The sequence below is a fragment of the Macaca thibetana genome, chromosome 3 (genome assembly GCF_024542745.1).
Source record: "Macaca thibetana thibetana isolate TM-01 chromosome 3, ASM2454274v1, whole genome shotgun sequence".
NCBI classification, from domain to species: Eukaryota; Metazoa; Chordata; class Mammalia; order Primates; family Cercopithecidae; genus Macaca; species Macaca thibetana.
Window position 1 is genome coordinate 162,460,140 of NC_065580.1, and position 22,078 is coordinate 162,482,217.

At 43.2% G+C, this 22,078-nt stretch overlaps 2 protein-coding genes across 11 annotated transcripts in view; both read left to right on the plus strand.

The window, feature by feature from the left end:
• ATP5PO (ATP synthase peripheral stalk subunit OSCP) overlaps positions 1 to 22,078 on the plus strand; it is a 1,173,690-nt gene that overhangs the window by 577,297 nt on the left and 574,315 nt on the right. Inside the window, exon 1 of one of the 10 annotated variants that reach the window (XM_050784670.1) lies at positions 15,942 to 15,945. The exons of the other annotated variants lie outside the window; for them this stretch is intronic. The gene's annotated coding sequence lies outside the window, so the exon portion shown is untranslated. Of the gene's footprint in view, positions 1 to 15,941; positions 15,946 to 22,078 lie in introns of those variants that run through there. 10 annotated transcript variants of the gene reach the window in all.
• The window catches only part of KCNE1 (potassium voltage-gated channel subfamily E regulatory subunit 1), a 65,666-nt gene that overhangs the window by 4,505 nt on the left and 39,083 nt on the right, over positions 1 to 22,078 (plus strand). The gene's annotated exons all lie outside the window — the stretch shown is intronic.

Consider the following 22,078-nt stretch of genomic DNA (forward strand, 5'->3'; position numbering starts at 1 on the left):
CTCAGGCCAGGGCATGGCCTAGTGCCTCCCAGCGCCAGGTCCTGACAGCCCGAGAGAGCTGGAATCAAGGAAGGCGATCCTGGGCCCCAGACAGACATGGGTGAGCTTCAGCCTCTGGTGGCTGCATACCAGCCAGGGCAGCAGCGCCCCCTCCTGCCTGTGTTGAGCTGTGTGGGCTGCAGGAGGACTAAGGAGAGTTTAAAGGAGGCAGGCAGTGAGGGAGGAAGTGTCCCAGGTAGAGGCTGAAGCTTTAAGGAGGATGGGAGGGGAGGCTTCACCCGGAAGGAGCTTGTGGAGCAAGGGCCTGAAGGAAACTGGGGAGAGAGCCTGAGTATCTTTGGTAACTGGGAAGAGAGCATTCCAGGCAAAGGGAAAAGAAGAGAGGCTCTCGGGTGAGTGTGCACCCACCATGTCTGGCCACATAGAGGAGGACCCTGGGGCTGGAGGGGAGGAAGGAGGGGAGAATGGAAAGTGAGGCCAGAGGTGACCTGGTCAGGACCTTCGGGGCCGTGTGGGAGAAGGTGAGGGGCTCAGCGGGTGGGTGTCATGGGTGTGAAGAGGTAAGTCCCTCGTCACCAGTCAGCAGAGCGTTCCCTGGGCTCAGCTGAAGTCCTGCTGGAGTGTGTGCCCCCTGGGCCAGAGGGGACAGGATTGGTGGGAATAAAGTTGTGAGTTTGGGGTTGTGGTGAGCAGAGCGCTAAGTGAGCCCCCAGCACTCCCACTTCCACACGAGGGGTGAACTGGCCCTGCACATGCTCTCCTTGAGTGTGGGCAGGACAACCTTCTCTGCCTACTACAGTTGAGCACTCGTACTACAATGGGACAGTGCTTCTGTGATTACATTCCTTTATAGGAAAAATTGATTTTGCAGATGTAGGTAAGATCCGGACTCATTTGACTTTGAGTTTATCAAGAAGGAAGATTAACAGACACAGGGGCTACTTGAGAGTGGATGGTGGAAGGAGGAAGAGGATCAGAAAAAATAACTACTGAGTACTAAGTTTAGTACCTGGGTGATGAAATAATCTGTACAACAACCCCTGTGACACAAGTTGACCTATGTAACAAACCTGCACATGTACGCCTGAACATAAAATAAAAGTTAAAAAAGGGGTGGGGTGTGGTGGCTCACGCCTGTAATCCCAGCACTTTGGGAGGCCAAGGTGGGCGGATCACGAGGTCAGGAGATTGAGACCATCCTGGCTAACACGGTGAAACCCCATCTCTACTGAAAATACAAAAAACTAGCCGGGCGTGGTGGTGGGCACCTGTAGTCCCAGCTACTTAGGAGGCTGAGGCAGGAGAACGGCGTGAACCCGGGAGGTGGAGCTTGCAGTGAGCCGAGATTGGGCCACGACAGTCCGGCCTGGGTGACAGAGTGAGACTCCATCTCAAAAAAAAAAAAAAAAAAGTTAAAAAAAAAAGAAGAAAGATTATCCTGGTGGGCCTGACTGAATCAGGTGAGCCCTGAGAGGACACTGGAGGCAACAGTGGCACCCCCTGCTGGCCTGGAGCTGCCACAAGGTGAGGGAGGGGGCCATGTGGCCAGGACTTGAGAACAGCCTCTAGAAACTGAGGATGGCCCCCTACTAGCAGCCAGCAAGGAAGAGGGTACCTCCTTCCTACAACCACAAGGAAATGGATTCTTCTAACACTACATGTGTTCTGGTGAGTTCTGCATTAGTTCAGATGAGACCACAGCTCTGGCTGCCACCTTGATTTCAACCTGGTGAGACCCTGAGCAGAGGACCTAGCTAACCCACACCTGCACTTCTGACCCACAGAAACTGAGATGATGAATTTGGGCTGTTCTGACCCACAGAAACCAAGGTGATGAATTTGTGTTGTTTTAAACCTCCACAAAGTAGTGTGAGAAAATACACAGTAGTTGTTTTATACCACTACATTTTTAGGTGGTTTGTTATCACAGTGGATAATTGAAACACCAATTTAAATCCTTTCTCAGCTAATTTTGTACCATTAGTGAAGCATAAACACTCCAAACCATAGTACTATAGTCAAGAAAACCACCTGCTTCTATGCGTGAGAAGAACACTTGGGTGAACACATCAATAAAAAGGGTGAAGAAGGAACTCTAGCTGTATTGCATTTTGCATCATTTATATTCACTTCTACGACTATTTTTATAATACTATCCAATGACTGTGTTCTCTCTTTTTGCATGCTTTCTATTAAAAAAATTAAAATTAAAATTAAAAAAACCCAGGCCAGGCACAGTGGCTCACACCTGTAATCCCAGCACTTTGGGAGGCCGAGGCGGGCGGATCACCTGAGGTCAGGAGTCCAAGACCTGCCTGGCCAACATGGCAAAACCCTGTCTCTACTAAAAATACAAAAATTAGCCGGGTGTGATGGCATGCACCTGTAATCCCAGCTACTCAGGAAGCTGAAACAGGAGAATTGCTTGAATCCAGGAGGCGGAGTTTGCAGTGAGCTGAGATGGTGCATTGCACTCCAGCCTGGGTGACAGAGCAAGACTCAGTCTAAATAAATAAATAAATAAATAATAAATAAAGTAAAATAAAATAAAATCCAGCCAGTGCAGTGGCTCATGCTTGTAATCCCAGCACTTTGGAAAGCCGAGGCAGGCAGATTGCTTGAGCCCAGGAGTTTGAGACCAGCCTGGACAACATGGTGAAACCCTGCCTCTACAAAAAAAAAAAAAAAAGCTAGGTGTGGTGGCACACACCTATAGTCCCAGCTACTCTGGAGGCTGAGGGCTGAGGTGGGAGAATTGCTTGAGCCCAGGAGGCAGAGGCTGTGATGAGCAGAGATTGCACCACTGCACTCCAGCCTGGACGACAGAGCAAGACCCTGTCTCAAAAAAAAGAACCCAAAAGCAACAAACCGTCTTGATTGTTCTGAAGCCTTTCAAGAGCAATCACCTCATACATGTTCTTCCAGAAACACCAGCAGCATGCATGAAACAAAGTAGCTAACCTAGACCTAAGGTGATGTGTGAAGCTCCTCGTGTGCCTCTGAAGAAAGACGGTGTATAATTCCAGGTAGTGGTGTCGGTATGCACGGTATTTGCTCTGGAAAGCATTCTAAAAGCCAGAGTAGAGGTCTTTGAAATGTTTTCAGAAGCATGCCATAGTTGCTAAGTCACTGGGACCCTCTCACCTCTCATATAAACTCCATTCTTATAATGCAGGGGAGCGTTTAAGGCAAAGGCTCTGCAGTAAGCTGAATGTGACCTGCTGAAAAAATCGTCTCTCTTCTCTAGGCCCTCTCCTGTGCAAGGGACATTCTGGGGTACCCCATCCCTCAGCCATCATTTAATCCCCCAGGCAAGATATTTGAGGCTGACTCGCAGGTTTGTGGTTATTTCTGTCATCATTAGAGATGTGCTTTATTTCTTTCAGAAAGAAGTCTTGATGAGCTTGCGGGACCTAGCCCCTTGTTTGTTTCATACTCATCCTTGTGTGTTACTCAGTTGTCTCTTAGGAACTTCAGAATTGCGTATGAGCATTTTCCCCTCCAAGCTTTCTGGTCTCAATGACGAGCACTCCTGTCCACATAGTGACTCAAGCTACAGCCACAGAAGGTGTCCCCTGTCTCCCTGTACCCCACTTCAACCATTCTCAAGTCCTGGTCTTTCTCTCATCTATCTTTAGGACATACCCTCATGCTCCAGCCCCAGAGCCGTTCTCTTAATTCAGCCCCCATCATTTCTCACTTTATTATAAGCAAAGCCTCCCCCATCCCTTCTCTACGCTACTGTCAGAGCGAGCTTTCGAAAGCATCAAGTCTTCAAGCCTATGTCTGAAGACCAGTCTCAGCCTCCTAACATGCATCCATGTACCCTGGGAATTCTTTCTCACCTCCCGTAAAGACTGCAGGCATGACAGGGCGTCTGCACGTCTCTGGATGTGCCATGCTTCCCCCACCTCTATGCCTTTACATTCAATGCTTTCCTCTGACTTTCCAGCTTCGAATCATTCTTCAGGACCCTTCTTGAACATCGTGTCCTTATGGAAGCTTTGCCTGACATCGGCCCAGTCCCACCAAGCAGAACTACATGTCTCTGCTCCCGGCTCCTGTAAAGCCATTGCATTCCTCAGCACAACTTTTTTTTTTTTTTTTTTTTTTTTTTTGAGACGGAGTCTGCTCTGTACCCAGGCTGGAGTGCAGTGGCCGGATCTCAGCTCACTGCAAGCTCCGCCTCCCGGGTTTACGCCATTCTCCGCCTCAGCCTCCCGAGTAGCTGGGACTACAGGCGCTGCCACCTCGCCCGGCTATTTTTTTTTTGTATTTCTTAGTAGAGACGGGGTTTCACCGTGTTAGCCAGGATGGTCTCGATCTCCTGACCTCGTGATCCGCCCATCTCGCCTCCCAAAGTGCTGGGATTACAGGCTTGAGCCACCGCGCCCGGCCTCCAGCACAACTTTCATCACACTGAACCGACTACAACAGTTGGCTTCCCTGCCCATGTCCCCAGCTAGTTTGCCAATAAGTTCAATGTATTTGTTTCTGATTTCTCAGCACCTAGCAGAATGCTTGGAATGAAATAGTCACTCAATAAATATTTATTGGATGTTTTGCTTATAACTCAATTCAATTCCTTTTTCTTTAACTCTTTGTAGAAGCAGATCTCCCCTGGAAGTGCTAAGCCTGGTGCTATTGAGCAATGCCAGGTCTGTCTCTTAGGTAATGGAACCTAAGGCAAAGTGGGTGACACATATAAATGTTTCACAGGGGTTGTTTTCTTGGTGGAGACAATGTAATGCGTTCACATATGGAAACTTGGGCCTGGCTTTCCCCACGTGCTGCCAGGATTGTCAGGATAGGCTGGTTCTCATCCTCCATGCCCCCTGGCTGTGTTCAAATTGTGAGCTGCCTGATCTATGGGGCCAGTGGGGTTAAGCTGAAGCAAGAAACCACAAAGTGACAAGACGACATTTCAAAGACGTGATTGGTCTAGAAACCCAGCAATTTTCCAAAAATGTGTCCCCGTGAGATCTGTAGGGCCCAATTTGAAGAGCTGGGACAGAGGGGACATTCCTGGGTTCCCAGCCTGCAATATAGAACTGCTACAGCCACACGATTCTGAATGCACAATAGCACTTCATTCCCAAGGAATTCTCTGTAGGAAACTCAAGAACAAAATAATCTCCTAATGTAGAATATGTAACATACAAGTGCTTTTACACATCACCTGACAGTAGATGTCGAAGTAATTTCAAAATAATATTCTGTTTTAAAAATCCTGTAGTTAAAAAACTTTTCCCTGCAGAGTCTGCGGCCTTGCTGTGTCATATAAGCAGCACGATACACTTAGAAAGGTGCAGCAACTTGGAGGCAGGACCTTTGCTTGTCCTGGGAGGTGGGATGACTCTAGAAGATGGCCCATGCCAGGTCTTCTTTAGGATCTAGTCTGGCTTCATTTGAGCTGCAGTAATGCATAAGGGTGTTTGTACTCACTTTATCTCCTTTTATTTCAAGCGAGGAGTTCAGATGTAGAAATCTGCTTGGGCCACTCAGGACACACCCGCAAGGCAATCACAGGAGGTGAGCAGCTTATAGGGATTGCAGTGAGGATAAGAGGACATTTGTTTGTAGCCTGTGTCAGCTGGGCCTGCTCAGGTCTCTAAGACCTGGGTAAGATGGCTTCAAACCCCAGTCCCAAAGCTTTGGGGATGCCCTAAGCCTGGCATGATGACCACTGATCCCTGCCTCACACTCTCCCTCCGGCCTCTGCCTCCACAATTCCCAGGTAACAAAGTGTTGCTCCCTCATTGATTTCCAAAAAAAAAAGGTGGTCAAGGTGGTCAGGCGTGGTGGCTCACGCCTGTAATCCCAGCTCTTTGGGAGGCCGAGGCAAGTGGATCACCTGAGGTCAGGAGTTCCAGACCAGCCTGGCCAGCATGGTGAAACCCCATCTCTACTAAACATACAAGAGATTAGCCAGGCGTGGTGTTGGGTGCCTGTAATACTAGCTACTTGGGAGGCTGAGGCAGGAGAATTGCTTCAACCCAAGAGGCACAGGTTGCAATGAGCCAAGATCGCGCCATTGCACTCCAGCCTGGGTGACAGAGCGAGACCCTGTCTCAAAATAAATAAATGAATAGGAAAGAAAGAAGATCTGTGTTCTTAGTGTTTGTTTAGTTCTTAATGCCTTCACTGAGATACAACTTGCATATATACAATTTGCCCATTTAATGTGTATGATCAATGGTTTTTGGTCTATTCGCAGACATGTGCAATCATCACTTTGGTCAGTTTTAGAACATTTTCATCACCTCCAAAAAAATCTCCAAACCCTTTAGGTGTCACCTCCCATCTTCTTGCCCCTTCCCCCACATCACAAGCTGAGCCCTAAGTTCCCACTAATCTACTTTCTGTTTCTATAGATTTCCCTATTCTGGACTTTCATATGAATGAATCATATAACAGGAGGTCTTTTGTGACTGGCTTCTTTCACTTAGCCTAACATTTTTTAGGTTCATCCATGGTATATCCTGTATCAGTACTTCATCCCTTTTTATGACTGACTAACATTCCATTGTCTGGACAGACCACGTTGTGTCAGTTCATTCATCAGTTGATGAGCATTTGAGTTTTGGCTACTATGAATAATGCTGCTATGCACATTTGTGTCTAAGTGTCCATGTGGACGTGTACTTTCATTTCTCTCAGGGTATATATGTAGGAGTGGAATTGCTGGGTCCTGTGACATCTCTGTGTTTAACATTTGGGGAGCTGTTTTCTAAGGCAGCTGTACCGTTTTACATTGCCACCAGCAGCGTAGGACGGTTCTGATCTTTCCACATCCTCCCAATACTTGTTCTCAGCCTTTTGTATTCTGGCCACCCTGGAGAGTGTGAAGTCGTTTCTTACTGGGGTTTGAATTTGCATTTCCCTGATCACTAATGATGTCAAGGATCTTTTCCTGTACTTATTGGCTATCAGTTTTAGTTTGAGAGGAAGGGTCTCATCCTGTGGAACATCCTACCTTCTCACTCTCCCAACTCCTCTTCCTCACCCTCTACCCTCTGGAATCCCTCAAACACACACCCGAGTCCAGATTGTTCTCCCTCCACGACAGAGTGGCTGTCCTTTCCTCTGAAGGCCCTGTGCCCATTGATGTGGGGCCTAGGGACTGGGGATCTTTCCCATGTGGGCTCAGCTGACAGAGGCAGGACTTCTCACCCCAGCTGTTTATGCAAACGTTTCTCCATCTTCTCACATCTGACTGGACATGGGGTGTCCAGCCTACTTTTCAGAAGAATCTACTTTCTTTAGAGTAAAGCAGTGGTTTCTAAAAAAGAAGGAACCTTTGAATGATGAGACACTCACCCATGGCTGATGGCAGCTGTAATATTGTGAAATATATATTTGGTCCTCATCCATGTTTCCTGATATATAGTTGGAATCTCCAGAGTGATGAGTGTCTTTTGTATGCTAATGAGTAACGGGTGGATGAGTCCTCTAGGTAACTTCAGGATGGGGAGTGGTCGCCCATAGACCAAGGCATGATCAGAGCATTAGGACTTACAGCGCAACTCTCAAACTCCAGGGCAGGAGAGGGGCTGAAAGTTAAGCTGATCACCAATGGCCCATGATGTAGTCAGTCATGCCGGTATAATGAAGCTTCCATAAAAACCCAAAAGGGCTGAGTTTTGGGAGCTCTGCACAGCTGAACATGTGGAACTTCCTGGAGGGTGGTCCCTAGGAGGGCATGGGAGCTTCTTGGCCCTTCCCACATATCTCATCCTGTGCCTCCTTTTCAGTCGGCTGTTTATTTTACCCTTTGTAAGGTCCTTTATCATAATGGATAAACATAAGGAAAGTGTTTCCCTGAATTCTGTGAGCTGTTCTAACAAACTAATTGAACCAAAGTGGAGGATTGTAGGAACCTCAATTTGTAGCTGGTTGGTCAGAGGCGCAGGTCACATCCTAGGGCTTGCAACTGGTGTGCAAGGTTGGGGAGAGTCTTATGGGACTGAGCCCTCGCCCTGTGGGATTTGATGCCATCTTTGGGTAGTTAGTGTCAGAATTGAATTGAATTGCCGGACACCTCGTTGGTGTGTGCTGCAGAATTGCTTCACTGATACGTGTGGGGAAAATCCCCACCTATCTGGTGCCAAAAGCGTGGTGCTGAGTGGCGAATGAGAACACAGAGTAGGGAAAGCCCTGTAGACTTATGCTATCTCTAGTAGAAGCCATGGTAAGATGTATATGGAAAGCTCAGAGACTCTAAATCCATGCCTAAGGCAAACTGCTGTGACTTTAAAAAGAGTGTTGTAACCTCTGATCATGTGTCATTACCAGCCTTGGCTGAATTACGGGCTCAGGCCAGTTCCCTTAGCATGTCTTTGCGTTTCACATGTGTCCACAGACAACAATGGACAGTAGCTCTCCAATGCACTCATGTTGACTGATAGAGGAATGAATACGTCAAGTTATGAGGTGGAGTCAGGTGAGTGAGTGCAGGGGCTGGAGCTGGCTCTCCTAATCATAGCCCAGGGTGAGCTCCATCCAGGTAGGCACAAGAGGGAATTATTAGGAATGACAAGAGTCTAACGTAAGTCCACACCCATATAAAGGACAGGACATGTCTTGGGATGAAAAGCCAATCTAAGTTTTGGCCTTTATTCCTAATTGGTGTCAGGAGGTGAGAAACTAACAAGCTGGATGAATTTGGCAAATGGGCAAGTCATTTTCAGGCCAGTTCCTTCATCTTTTGGAATCGTTCATTCATTCATTCACTCATTCTCTGAACAGTTACTGAGTACAGCTAGGTGCCTGACACAGTGCTAAATACTAGGTATAGAGACGAATTGAAGTCCTTATAATCCAACCAGGACTGGATTAGGAACCAAAAGGAAGAACTAGACCACCCTTCTACCCAAGGGGGCCCAAGACAAGCTGTATTAGCAAGGTGATGCTAATGCTGATTGTTGACAGATGGAAAGGTCTCTGATACATAGACCAAAAAAGGCAAGGTATTTTAGAGAGCTGGCACAACCGCAAAAGCATGCATGAATGGAGTTCATCTCCTCTGTCCCCGATACCCATGACATCAACATTCCTGCACTAAGGTATGGGACTCCCAGGTCCACACCCACTGGTTGGTGACAACACCAAGTTCAAAGCCCACCTTGCAATCTAGTGATTCCCCAGGGCATACAGACAATGGTGCACATTGTTACTACAGTCCAGAGTGTAGCTCAGGTGCACCTTGACTGGAGATTAGCAGGTATCATTCTTTAACCTGCAGAAGTCCTGGACATTCAGCTGCAGAGCGGGGGCCTGCTAGGGGTGAGATCATAGTATGGGGCTGGGTTCTTGCGTCTGGGCTTGTTTCTGGGCGCTGGCCTGGGGCCCATGTACTTAGAGCTTTGTTTTGTCTATCAACACTTACACCCTCAGGTTCTGCTAGTTCTTCTCCCATACACTAACCAACCACCACCTCTTGGACCCAAAGACTATAAACCTTCTCATCGACCTCTATCCTGCCCTTAGGGTCCTGCAAATCTATTTCTAGGTCCTAAAACCAATAGGGATGATTTCATACTCTTTATCAGACAACTGAGCATCTACTTCTGAAAACATAGCAATGTTTGAGATGTGGGCATAAAAGTTTCTTCTCAGACTGAGGGGTCACTGTGCCCACTTCCATGCTTGAAACCCCATCTCCATTCTCAATGGAGCCATGAATGTATACCTCAAGTTCTATGAGAAGAGTTGCCTGTCATCTTCTGCCTAAAGCAGACTGCTTCTGTGTTTAAGAATGTGGAGACCCTTTTCTTTCAGTTTTCCTTTGAGCAGTAACTTACTCTAGTGGATAACCTTGACTTACCTGGTCCTACTCTCTGCTGTAAAATGTACATAAGTAGAGTCCCTCATCCCTCTTCATGAGATTTGGGATGGTTCCAATGGTCAGCTCTTTTATGCTGATTGAGAAGTCCAACTTGCATAGCAGTGCAGCTTCATACCTGACATTATACACATGCTTAATCCCACCTTTGCTGAAGCAAGAGACAGCATTGGCAGGCAGAACAAGTCCTGTAGCTTTGGGACAAAAGTGGCTGAGTCTCGAGTCTTGTCCCCAAAGGTCTTACCTTCCTTATCCACTCCAAAGTAGAAGTTGGCAGGCAGTTGAGGCAACTGACCAAGTATCGAGAGATAGGAGTTCTTCAGGTGTCCATCAATGGGAAACTGGTTGAATGAATTTGAATGAATTATGGTATAGTCACATAGTGAAGTGCTATGCAGCCATAAGAAAGAAGAATAAAAAATTTCTGCCTTTAACCACTATGGAATAATATCCAAGATACATTTTTAGTAGAAAAGGCCAAATACAGACAGTGCACATACATGGTGTTATTTTTTGAAAAAGATTATATATGTGTGTATATATACATATTTGCTTATTGTAAAGAAACACTGGAAAGATAAGCCAAAAACCAATAAAAATGATTAACCATACAAGTGGGTAGGAATGGCATAGAGGGATAGGGCTGGAAGAAATAATTCTCTGTACTTTCAAAAATAGTTTTGACTTTTGAACCATGTAAGTGTTTTACATATGCAAAAATAAAATGAAATAAAAAAGATCAGAGAAAGCAGTCCAAAAGTGTACACACAAAGAAATGAGGCCAACTATATATCAAATTGATAACACAGCAAAAAGAATCATTTTAAGAAACTGTCAAACATGGCACTTGGGCTATACATCCTTAGTTGGATACTCTCTGGAAACAGAAAGTATTACAAATAAGCTTTGCCCTTACTGGATTTATTGTTGGTAACAAAGCTATTATTATCATTTTGAGACTATGTGAACATTTTTGGACAGAACAAGAAAGAACTGTGTGTATATATATTAATTGTGTGTGTATGTATATGTATGTTATACAAACATGTTTTTAGGAAACATAATTTTCTTTGAAGGGGAAGATAGATACAATCATTAAATAAAATAAGGTTAAATAATAACTTAGTAATGTTAAATTTAAATTAGAAATATCAGTGTCTTTGGGAAACTTGAGCCCAGGAGTTCAAGACCAACCTGGGCAACATAGTGAGACCTTGTCTCTATAAAAAATAAAAATAAATTGCCTTGTCTCCTATCTGTCCTCTTCCTCTTAAAACCTGGCAATTTATTTTTATTTTTTATAGAGACAAGGTCTCACTATGAATGAAAACTTCTCCAGATAAATAGATATTATAAAGAAAAAACAATCATAATTTCTGGAAATGGAAGACACACTTAGAGAAAGATAAAATGTGCTGGAAAGTGTCAACAATAGATTAGAACAAGTAGAAGAAAGAACTTCAGAGCTTGAAGACAAGACTTTTGAATGAACCCAATCAGATAAAAAAGAAAATAAGAAAAAAAAAAGAATTTAAAAACTGAATAAAGCCCCCAAGAAATGTGGGATTATGTTAAACCGCCAAACCTAAGAATAATTGGTGTTCTTGAGAAAAAAAGAGAAATCTAAAAGTGTGGAACTTATTTGAGGGAACAATTGCAGAAAACTTCCCTGGCCTTACTAGAGACCTAGACGTCAAAGAAGCTCAAAGAATACCTGGGAAATTCATTGCAAATAGATCATCACCTAGGCATGTAGTCATCAGATTATCTAAAGTCAAGATGAAGGAAAGATTCTTAAGAGCTGTGAGGCAAAAGCATCAAGTAACCTATGAAGGAAAACCTATCAGATTAACAGCAGATTTCTCAGCAGAAACCCTATAAGCAAGAAGGAAATGGGGTCCTATCTTTAACCTCCTCAAACAAAATAATTGTTAGCCAAGAATTTTGTATCCAGGAAAACCGAGTTTCATAAATGAAGGAGAGATAAAGTCTTTTTCAGACAAATAAGTGCTGAGATAATTTGCCACTCTCAAGCCAGCACCACAAAGAAATGCTAAAAGGAGTTCTAAATCTTTTAGTGAAACCTCAAAATACACCAAAATAGAATGTCCTTAACGCATAAATCTCGCAGGGCCTATAAAACAATACAAGTAGAAAAAAAAAGTTATTCAGGCAACAACTAGCACAATGAATAGAACAGTATCTCACATCTCAATACTAAAGTTGAATGTAAATGGCTTAAATGCTCCACTTAAAAGATACAGAATGGAAGAATAGATAAAAATCCACCAGCCAAGTATTTGCTCTCTTCAAGACTCACCTAACACATAAGGACTCACATAAACTTAAGGTAAAGGAGTGGAAAAAGATATTCCATGCAAATGGACACCAAAAGCAAGCAGGAGCAACTATTCTTACATCAGACAAAACAGACTTTAAAGCAACAACAGTTTAAAAAGACAAAGGGGGACATTATATAATGATAAAAGGATTGGTGCAACAGGAAAATATTACAATCCTAAATGTATATGCACCCAACACTGGAGCTCTCAAATTTCTAAAACAATTATTACCAGACCTAAGAAATTAGATAGATGGCAACATGATAATAGTGGGGGACTTCCATACTCCACTGACAGCACTAGATGGATCATCAAGACAGGAAGTCAACAAAGAAACAATGAACTTAAACTATACCCTAGAACAAATAGACTTAACAGATATTTACAGAACATTCTACCCAACAACTACAGAATATACGTTCTTTTCTTCAGCACATGGAATATTCTCCAAGATAGACCATATGATAGGCCACAAAAAAAGTCTCAATAAATTTAAGAAAACGGAAATTATACCAAGTACCCTTTCAGACCACGTGGAATAAAACGGGAAATGAACTCCAAAAGGAATCCTCAAAACTACATAAATACATGGAAATTAAGTCATCTGCTCCTGAATGACCTTTGGGCCAATCATGAAATCAAGATGGAAATTTAAAAAGTATTTGAACTGAACCTCTGGGATACAGAAAAAGCAGTGCAGAGAGAAAGTTCATAGCATTAAATGCCAACATGAAAATGTCTGAAAAAGCACAAATAGACAATCTAAGGTCACACCTCAAGGAACTAGAGAAACAAGAACAAATTAAACCCAAACCCAGCAGAAGAAAAGAAATAACAAAGATCATAGCAGAACTAAATGAAATAGAAACAACAACAACAAAAAGATAAGTGAAACAAAAAGATTATTCTTTGGAAAGATAAACAAAATTGATAGCCCATTAGTGAGATTAACCAAGAAAAGGAGAGAGAAGATCCAAATAAGCTCAATTAGCAACAAAACAGGAGATATTACAACTGACACCACAGAAATACAAAAGATCATTCAAGGCTACTATGAACACCTTTACACACACAAACTAGAAAATCCAGAAGAAAGGATAAATTCCTGCAAATATACAACCTTCCTATATTAAATCAGGAATAAACAGAAACTCTGAACAGACCAATAACAAGTAGCAAGATAAAAACAGTAATACAAAAATTCCCAACAAAAAAAAAGTCCAGGACCAGATGGATTCACAGCTAAATTCTATCAGACATTCAAAGAAGAATTGGTACCAATCTTACTGAAACTATTCCAAAAGATAGAGAAAGAGGAACTCATCCTTAAATCACTTTTTGAAACCAGTATCATCCTAATGCCAAAACTAGGAAAGGATATAACAAAAAGAAAAACTACAGAGTGATATCCCTGATGAACATAGACGTAAAAATCCTCAACAAAATATTAGCTAACTGAATCCAACAGCATATCAAAAAAGATAATACACCATGATCAAGTAGTGTACTAAGATATAAAGATATATCATCATGTATAAAGATAAACACCATGATCAAGTGGGTTTCATACAAGGGATGCAAGGATGGTTTAACATACACAAGTCAATAAATGTGATACATCACATAAACAGAATTAAAAACTAAAATCATGTGATCATCTCAATAGATGCAAGAAAAGCATTTGACAAAATCTAGCATTGCTTTATGATTAAAACTCTCAGCAAAATCAGCATAGATAGGACATACACTAAGGGAATAAAAGCCATCTATGACAAACCCACAGCCAACATTATACTGAACAGGGAAAAGTTAAAAGCATTCCCCCTGAGAACTGGAACAAGACAAGGATGCCCACTTTCACCACTTCTATTCAACATAGTACTGGAAGTCCCAGCCAGAGCAATAAGACAAGAGAAAGAAATAAAGGGCATCTAAATCAATAAAGAGGAAGTCAAACTGCTGTTCACCAATGATAAGATTGTATACCTTGAAAACTCTAAAGACTCATCCAGAAAGCTTCTAGATCTGATAAATGAATTCAATAAAGTTTTGGGATACAAAATCAATGTACACAAATCAGTAGCACTGCTACATACCAACAATGACCAAGCTGAGAAGCAAATCAAGAACTCAATGCCTTTTACAAAAGCTGCAATAATAATAATAAAATACTTAGGAATATACCTAACCAAGGAGGTAAAAGATCTCTACAAGGAAAACTAAAAACACTGCTGAAAGAAATTATAGACAACACAGACAAATGAAAACACATCTCATGCTGATGGATGGGTAGAATCAATATTGTGCAAATGACCAAATTGCCAAAAGCAATATACAAATTCAATGCAATTCCCATCAAAAGACCATCATCATTCTTCACAGAACTAGAAAAAAGATCCCAAAATTCATATGGAACAAAAAAAGAGCCCACACAGCTGAAACAAGACTAAGCAAAAAGAACAAATCTAGAGGCATCATATTACCTGACTTCAAACTATACTATAAGGGTATAGTTATCAAAACAGCATGGTACTGGTATAAAAATAGTCACATAGACCAGTAGAACAGAATAGAGAACCCAGAAATAAAGTCAAATATTTACAGCCTATGGCTCTTCGACAAAGGAAACAAAAACATAAAGTGGGGAAATGACACCCTGTTCAACAAATGGTGCTGGGATAATTGGCAAGCCACATGTAAAAGAATGAAACTGGACCTTCATCTTTCACCTTATACAAAAATCACCTCAAGATGCATCAAGGACTTAAACCTAAGACCTGAAACCATAACAATTCTAGAAGATAACGTTGGAAAAACTCTTCTAGACATTGGCTTAGGCAAAGTGTTCATGACCAAGAACCCAAAAGCAAATGTAACAAAGACAAAGATAAATATATGGGACTGAATTAAACTAAATAGCTTATGCACGGCAAAAGAAACAATCAGCAGAGTAAACAGACAACACATAGAGGGGGAGAAAATCTTCGTAAACTATGCATCTAACAAAGGACTAATATCTAGAATCTACAAGGAACTCAAATCAGCAACAAAACAAAACAAAACAAAAAATAATACCATCAAAAAGTGGGCAAAGGAAATGAATACACAATTCTCAAAAGAAGAAATATAAATGGCCAACAAACATATAAAAAATGCTTAACATCACTAATTATCAGAGAAATGCAAATCAAAACCACAATGAGATACCACCTTACTCCTGCAAGAATGACCATAGTTAAAAAATAAAAAAATAATAGATGTTGGCATAGATGTGGTGAAAAGGAACACTTACACTGCTGGTAGGAATGTAAACTACTACAACCACTATGGAAAACAGTGTGGAAATTCCTTTAAAAACTAAAAGTAAAACTATCATTTGATCCAACAGTTCCACTACTGGGTAGCTACCCAGAGGAAAAGAAGTCATTATGCGAAAAAGACACTTACAAATGTATGTTTATAGCAGCAAAATTCACAATTACAAAAATATGGAACCAGCCTAAATGCCCATCAACCAATGAGTGGACAAAGAAAATGTGGCCTATATACACCATGGAATGCCACTCAACCTTAAAAAGGAACAAAATAATGTCATTCACAGCAACAGCAACCTGGATGGAGTTGGAGACCATTATTCAAAGTGAAGTAACTCAAGAATAGAAAAACCAAACATTGTATGTTCTCACTTATAAGTGGGAACTAAGCTATGAGGATGCAAAGGCATAAGAATGATATAATGGAATTTGGGGACTCAGGGGGAAGGATGGGAGGGGTTTGAGGGAAAAAAAGACTACACATTGGGTACAGTGTACACTGCTTGGGTGACAGGTTCACCAAAACATCAGAAATCACCACTAAAGAACTTATCCATGTAACCAAACATGACCCATTCCCCAAAAACTATTGAAATTAAAAAAAAGACAAGAAATGTCAGTGTGAATTCATAAGTACAGGTATGTATGTGTGTGTCTGTAATTAATTTCAGTCAAAGAGCCTAGAAGTCATAACATTGTAAGAGCAATGGGCACACTTCATGCCTTGAATTTGGTATCTAAGTACCATTCTCCAGGAAAGGGGACCAGGGATCCTCATTGAACTGGCTGATTCCAAGTCAAAAGCAGTTAAAGTACAAGTTGAGCCTAGGATACCTTATTGTATCAGAAAATAAGGAAATACTCACGGACTAATGGAATCATGTCAAATGAACAGCAGAGGCAGCTTGAAGAGGGTCCCATTGGCCAAACTGAGATTAATTTAAGTATCAGAAATAGTAATGATGGCAGTTGACATTGAGTCATAAAGAAATCCATGAATCCACAGTGATACTCAAAAAAAAGAAAAAAGAAAAAAGGAACAGAGAGAGAAGAGAGAACTCTTCTTTAGGGAACACTTCCTCTAATAAATGTAGAAAAAAAAGATATACTTTTATTGCAACCCTCAAAGAAGAAATAGATTCAGGGAAGCACCATCAGTGGATGCTAAACCTTATTGGGTGAAAGGTTGTGGAGGAACAGGATGTCAAAGTATAATTCAACAAATTACAGTATTTACTAATTTTGAGGAGGAAAATGCACCTTAACTATGAAAGATATGGTGATTGTCACCTTCCCTAAATGATCAAAGTGAGCAACGCCAGCAGGGATGGGCTGTCATCACATGTCCCGATGGGATCCATCTGTTGTATTAGGGCTCTCTAGAGGGGCAGAACTAATGGAATGAATATGTGTGTGTGTGTGTGTGTGTGTGTGTGTGTGTGTGTGTGTGTGTGTGTGTGTATATATATGAGTTTATTAAGTATTAACTCACACCATCACAAGGTCCCACAATAAGCTATCTGCAGGCTGAGGAGCAAGGAGAGCCCATCTCTGAGAGCAAGGAGATCCAAACTGAAGAACTTGGAGTCCGATGTTTGAGGGCAGGAAGCATCCGGCACGAGAGAAAGATATAAGCTGGGAGGCTGGGACGGTGTCTCTTTTCACATTTTTCTGCCTGCTTATATTCTAGCTGCGCTAGCAGCTAATTAGGTGGTGCCCATTCAGATTAAGGGTGGATCTGCCTTTCCCACCCTTCTGACTCAGAGGTTAATCTCCTTTTTCAACAACCTCACAGACACACCCAGGATCAATACTTTGTATCCTTCAATCCAATCGGGTTGACACTCAGTATTAAACATCACACTTGTGAAGGATTCTTTTCATGAGTCCAGTCCAGCCTCTCGACTCACATCCAGTTACAGGAAATACAGAGGAGAGAAGGACAAGTCAAGGAGGCCCTGATGAAGCTGTCTGACAAAGCTAGAATGAGGCATGTTCAACAAGACAGTTGAGCCAAACTCCAAAAAGTTATCGCAAATTCAAAACAAAACTAAACTTAAAACCTCTGTAGGGTCATCTGATCGGAGGGCCTCACATGAAATTGCAAAGGACGCTCTCTTCTCTTTGCTAGTTGAAACCAATCCTACATGTGCCTCTCCATACTGTTCTAGACCAGCGTTTATTATGTTTCACAGCCTCTCTTGGTCCTGATGATGGAGATCCCCACTCCTCTCCACTATGGTCATCAAGCAATTTGATGTTCTCTTGAAGGGTAGAAAGGCCCTAACAGAGACTGTTGGCTCTTGTTTAGGGGTGCTTTTTTTTTTTTTTTTTTTTTTTTAGATGGAGTCTTGCACTGTTGCCCAGGCGGGAGTACAGTGGCACAATCTCGGCTCACTGCAACCTCCGCCTCCCAGGTTCAAGCAATTTGCCTGCTTCCGCCTCCCAAGTAGCTGGGATTACAGGTTCCTGCCACCACACCCAGCTAAGTTTTGTTTTTGTGTTTTTAACAGAGATGGGGTTTCACTATGTTGGCCAGGCTGGTCTTGGACTCCGGACCTTGTGATCTGCCTACCTCAGCCTCCCAAAGTGCTGGGATTACAGGTGTGAACCACCACGCCTGGCCATTTAGGGGTGCTTTTATATTGGAGAAGCAGCCTGGTTGCACATAAATTTAAAACAACTAAGGCAAGCACCCATATGTAATGAGAATCTCCACTTCTCCCTGTCCAAAGGCTGAGTGCACCAGAATACTTCAATCTGAGAAAGAAAGAAAACTTTTATCTGAGGAATGTGAGCCCTTTAAATCATCAGACCCAGAAAGGTACTTAAAATGTGACCACAATCAGGTCTCACTTTCCCTGGAACTAAATAATGACCTCTTGAAGCCACTTGCTATGTGGACTCTAGATGAATGCCAAGTTGTAACAATGTATAGCCAATCACTAACCAATGTTATTTCTGTAAACTAGTAAGAATTCCTGATGAACAGCTTTTGTAATTGCTTCTCTAATGATTTGTCCTTTTTTCTTTAAAAACTTGAGGCTCTTCTTTGTCCTCCGGAGCACTCCCCAAGGCAACTTGGAAGTTTGTCCATGGCTGCAGCTCTCAACCTTGGCCCAAATAAACTCTCTATATTAATTCTGCCTCTGCTTCTTCCTTTTAGGTTGACATTTCCATCTCTAGAGATTGGATACTCTCCCTCCTGACAGGTGCATGATGACTCTCTTGTATTTAGAAGTGGCCCTTCGTGTCTCTGGCATATTTCCTCCCCAAGGGTGGGGTGTTGCTGGGATGATGCTGAGGTGTGCTAGGACTTGCTGCTGTTGGGGAAATTTGAAGTAAAATCTGCCAATCTAGAAAACCCGTCCAAAAATATAGGAAATGAAAAAAAAGTGTTATTATTACGTATGCATTAAACCAGATTGCAACACATATCAAAAGCAATCCACTAAAGAAATTGCAAAGACAGAAAAAAATGTATCACCCTCTTACATAGCCAGGCAGATAGAATCTATTACATATGTGTTAATTGCACTCATCCAAAGGAAGAAGAAAACTCTCATATGCTACAACTTGTAGCCAGACTCCTAGGCAAAGCTCCCAGAGAGACAGGAGATAGGGCACCATTCATCTGAATATTCACATTTCAAAGAGATGGCTCCGAGGCCCTCGAGAAGCACATTCCTGGGAAGCCAAAGTGGCAAAGGGCTTTTTTTTTTAGCTTTCAGAAAGGTTTACCTACCTCCCAAAGAGACAGAGAAAGGATTATAAAGGAAACACTCTAAGAAAAGGGAGGTAGGGACTTCTCTTTGCCTTTCGGCACCAGGGAAAATTCCGTTTCTTTTTACTTGTACTTACCATTATACTGCCTAGGAAATTAAGGAGAAGTTGAGGGTCCACTGAGTGGCAGGGCTGCCAGAGAATGGTTTCCCAGCCCAGTGCTGGAAGAGCTCCTATCTCCCAGGCAACCTGGCCCTCCCTTTCCCTGCCACTGACTCTTCCTCCTCCTGAGCTACTGGCCAGCCCTGGAGTTGTTGTCTCATAAGCTCTCACAAATGAGATGGAGCAGGGACCCCTCTTAGGGGCCTGGGTTCTCCCCAGCACCAAACAAAGACATTTAAAAATCTTGAGTTTCTTAAAGGGAAATTCCAGGCACCTAGCTAAACCTGAGAAGTAAATGAGCAACTTGATAAGCAAGAGAGTAATAGTAGCTTAAAACAATAATCATGGAAGTGAGGGACATTTGGCTCCCTGTAAAAACTAAAGATAACATCTTTCTCTCTTTCTCTCTCTCTCTTTTTTTTTTTTTTTTTTTTTGAAACAGGGTCTCACTCTGTTGCCCAGGCTGGAGTGCAGTGGTGCAATCATGATTCACTGCCACCTTGACCTGAGGGCTCAAGCAATTCTCCCATCTCAGCTCCGCCAGTAGTTGGGACCACAGGCACATGCCACTACACCCTGTTAATTTCCGTTTTTTTGTTTGTTTGTTTGTTTGTTTGTTTTTTGGTAGAGGTAGGGTTTCATCATGTTACCCAGGCTGGTCAAACTACTAGGCTCAAGCAATCTGCTTGCCTCTGTCTCCCAAAGTATTGAGATTACAGTCGTAAGCCACCACACCCAGCCAAAGACAGCATCTTAAAGATAGCAGCAGGAGGCAGACAAATTCCCAGGCAGATCGGGGTGGGTCCCCTATGAAACCCAGGCTCCACACCAAAGACAGCCTGAAGCCTGAAAACCAGGCTGTCAGATCTGGATGGAGTCTGTGACCAGAGTGAGAACTTCTATTTTCATGTGCCTGCTCTTTCCCAATTGGTTCTTTCTGAATAATGCTTTTTAACCAATCAAGTGTTGCCTTTTCCAAGGCTACCTATAGCTGACACCTCCCCCATTCTGAGCCTATAAAAACCGGAGACTCAGCCACACATTGAGACTACCTACCTTCAGGTCCCCTCTCTGCTGAGAGCTGTTTTGTTGCTCAATAAAACTCTTCTCTGCCTTGCTCACTCTTGCTCAATTGTCAGCGTAATCTCATTCTTCATAGGCATGGGACAAGAACCCAGGACCCACCAAACACTGGGTGCAAAAGGAGCTCCTGTAACACTGTAGCCCTCCCACCCTCTGCCAGTGCTGGACATCCATCCCACGTGATGGGAAATGGCAGCAGGGCCAGGCCCTCCCAGGAGCCTCAGGCTGGATCAGGGCAGCGGGACTGAACGAGCTCTTAACATACCCCCATTTCCTGCACTGTGAGTGGCAGGGAGGAGAAAAGAGCTGCGACCCTCCTGGACACCTAGACCTCAGGGCTCCTGGAGCCAGTGCTGCGACATGACGTAACACTCCCTTTGGGGCTCCATGGATGCTGGCATCTCCAAGTTTTTGGGAGCTACTGTGTTCCCCAAGTCTGGACGCCAGCGCCTGGAGCTGCTTATTCCACTGCAGCAGCTGACACACCTGGCTATGCACAGTAACTGGACCCTGCAAACTTGCCACTCCACACCTAGCTCACCTGTGGTGGCTGGTAGGGTGAGCTGGGTGCAAGCTGCTGGGACAAGTGGATGGAGCAAGCCCAGCGGCCAGCCCAGAGCTGAGTGAGGCCCAGGCAGGGGTGCAGCCAGCTGCAGAGGTCTCTGGCTGGTGAAGTGGCACCCCAAAAATGTCCTGTGCCATTAACATATATCCCAGAGTCGTTTCAGAAACCTGGACCCCCACCAGGGGATCCACTAAATGGATCCACTGGCACGTAGACTTCAGATAAAGAGGAACTGAGGGCTGAATTCTGATCACCATTCTTTGTTCTAAATTTCTCCCTGGGGAGCCTGGAGGAAGTCACACCTATGAGCCAGAGCTGACATTCTTTTCTACTGATCCCAAATTTTTAGACAAAGCTTTGCCTCACCTATGACCTTTGGGTTTGGGGCTTCTGTATAGGGGAGGCAACTTATGAGAAGTTAACCAGGAAAGGGATGGTAAACAAGAGGTGTTTAATAAGATGTATTGTGCAGATTTCAGTCTGCCCTTTCTCCTCTGATGAGTAGTTAAGAGTCTTCTTCCTGGGAGAGGGAGACACCTCTACAATCCTTTACAAAAGGAAGACTTAGACCCTGTTTTAGAGCTTTCCTGCATCTGCTGGTTCTCAATAGCCTTCAGCTCAAAATAGTCATATGCCAAAGAGCATATTTAGGGTGACATATTCTAGTACACTTAGCAAGCAACTTCCTGGACTCAGGTTTCCACATTTTTCTTTCCCCGTCTCCACTCACATCGCTCCCTCCGAAACCTAGCGTATGCACTATGGACCCCAGCCTTGGAAACACAATAGGCTGTCTTATTTTTGACCCTGAAATGCAAAAGACTGACTACCACCAGTGGAGAGTAGAAGGAGAAAGAATTCAAGCCTCAAGGCAAGTTCCTACATCTCTCCTTAGATCTGATGAGATTAGAACACAGCTTACTCTCGGACAGGGGTTCAGGAATCTGCAAATAGTTCAAGGAGTCACCAGGTCCTGGGAAACAAAACTAAAACTCTAGACACCTGGGACCCAGCCCAGACTGACTAAACCAGAGCAGGGCAGTTT